This window comes from Sinocyclocheilus rhinocerous, unplaced genomic scaffold, assembly GCF_001515625.1.
Source record: "Sinocyclocheilus rhinocerous isolate Xijiao unplaced genomic scaffold, SAMN03320098_v1.1 scaffold711, whole genome shotgun sequence".
Classification (NCBI taxonomy): Eukaryota; Metazoa; Chordata; class Actinopteri; order Cypriniformes; family Cyprinidae; genus Sinocyclocheilus; species Sinocyclocheilus rhinocerous.
Window position 1 is genome coordinate 2,983,849 of NW_015641018.1, and position 2,754 is coordinate 2,986,602.

Consider the following 2,754-nt stretch of genomic DNA (forward strand, 5'->3'; position numbering starts at 1 on the left):
TATATATATATATATATATACATATATATATATATAATTGCAAAATAATCAGAACACTGACATAGAGTGGCTTCCAAATAGATAATTACTGTATGTGGAGTTTTTTTATATTATCTTACTTGTATCTTACCTGTAATAATGAGTTTATTATATAATCTTCCCTGTATGTTAACCTAAAGGTCCTACTAGAGAAAAAAATAATCAATTGCAAAGTATAAAACTGCTCAGCAACCAGACAAACACTGTGACAATTACAGTAATATTAATACTTCAGTTTTGTTTTTCAGTGACTCTTAAGTTGAAGTTTTCTTCAACTCGTTTCCAACACAGTGGCTCAACAATGTCGTGAGTTGACACTTCACCCGTTAAAGAAAGCTTATGATAGCAGGACTGGGAGTTTGATTAAATGTCTTCAGTGTTAAGTTCATGTCTGTTGGTTCTCACCTGTGGCGTTTGATCCAGAACTGTTTGTCTGGTCCTGATTGGTTCATTTGGTGCACCATCATCCTACTCACTGTAAAAATACAGTTTGGTCGCGGCAACATGAAAGGTCCAATCTCTCTGGAGAACAAAAACAATTACATATTGCAGTTTATCAAAAGTGACCATCTGAATTAGAATCTTAAAGCTCGTAATTTGGTTTGTCTACACAGTCAGAAAAGACCATGCCGTTAATGTTGTTTGTCAAGGTCTGGAAAGCATCCAAAGCCCACACTGCATAGCCAAAAGCTTCAGAAAGACACTCCTCATTTGATATTTGGGTCTGCAGCTGAAAGATTCGAGCTAAAGGTCTTAAATCGTGTATTCCTGCAATTATCACGGATGTATTTTCATAAAAGTCCCACTGGAACCTTAACTAACAACCTCATCAGTATTGCAGCAGGTGGCCATACTTTCATCACATGCAGGAGAAAGATAAAAAGGCATTTGTGATGCTGATGCATATAATACAATCTGCTGAAACGGACTTAAATGCATTATGCACTTATCGGTGTGTAAATGAAATCCAAGAGTGTCTACTGAACCTAAAAGACCCAGCAGTTATATGAATTAACATCAAATCAAAAGATAAATCCTCAGTAATGAAACTCTAATTAAATTAATTAAAGCTTCACATGTATTGTATGAAATGCATAATAAAATGAAAGGCAACCAAATACAATTATTCATTAATATACTGAGTGTTTCAGATTGTATCACAGAGGGCAGCCACTTTCTATAAAGACGCTCTTGCATTATTTCAAACATAAGTCCTTGTAGCAGCGTTTGATTGGCAGCTCTGTTATCATATAGATTTACTGATATCTGCTTCACTGTCTTTGTGTGTGAGGTTGAACCATAGGGAGAGCCGTGTTTAAAAATCAATTTGTTTGGTGTTAATCCCCACAAGGCAAGAGAAAAGATGAAAAGTAAAGGGGAAAGATGGTGTTGCAAGAGCGTAAAAATTAATTTGCATCTCAGCGAGAACTGAGTGACTGTTTTAACATGAAATCAATTTGGACTAGGATTGGATTTATGTAGTAGAAATAGCCTTTCACACTCAAGTATTTTAAATCTTAGTTGAGTGTATTATTCCTTTAAACCACTACAGTTGGAATATGTGCAGTGTGGTCAATGACAAATGACAAACAAAAAGTATCCAAGATAAAGAAAAGTCTAGTTTAAAATGCGCCAAAATCTTAGAAATGTATTCTTTTCATATAGTTCTGGAAAACCTTTACTGCACCATTTTTAAAGAAAATGTAAATGTAATGACTTAAAAATTCTGTGTGGTGTAAACATCAAATATTGACATCCTTATGTCTTGTGAAATAAAACATAAGTTTATTAATTCATCGTTAATTAACATTCAGAAATATTATTACATTTTTGGGTAGTCCGGGATCCTATTTTTAATATAGATTTCAGTTTTGTTTTCTTTTGTGGTTGTTTTGCACAATTCAACATGTTGGTTGCACCACATGATTTTGAGTTTGCATATACACTGCCGTTCAAAAGTTTGGGATCAGTATATGTTTTATGTTTTTTAATAGAGTCTCTTATGCTCATCAAGGCTGTATTTATTTGATCAAAATACAGAAAAAACAGTAATATTGTGAAATATTTCAAATATTGGTTTCCTATTTTAATATACTTTAAAATATAATTTATTTCTGTGACACAGCGCTTTTTATCAGCCATCAGCAATTTTCATCAGTCATTACTCCAGGCTTCAGTGTCACATGATCCTTCAGAAATCATTCTAATATGCTGATTTATTATCAGTATTGAAACTGCTTAATATTTTTTTGGAAACTGTGATATTTTTATGATTCTTTGATGAATAAAAAGTTTTTAAAAAAGAACAGCATTTATTCAAAATAGAAATCTTTTCTAACAATACAAGTCTTTACTATCACTTTTTATCCATTTAACACATCCTTGCTGAATAAAAGTATTAATTTCTTAAAAAGAAAACATTTACTGAACGCAAGCTTTTGAATAGTAGAGTATATTGTAACACAAAAATTCTATTTTGAATAAACACTGTCCTTTTTAACTTTTTATATATAAAAGAATCCTGAAAAAAGCATCACTGGTCCCAAAAAATATTAAGCAGCACAACTGTTTCCAACACTGATTATAAATCAGTATATTAGAATGATTTCTGAAGGATCATTCTCAAGGATCATTTCTGAAGACTGGAGTAATGATGCTGAAAATTCAGCTTTGCTTCATAGGAATAAATTATATTTTAAAGTATATTAAAATAGA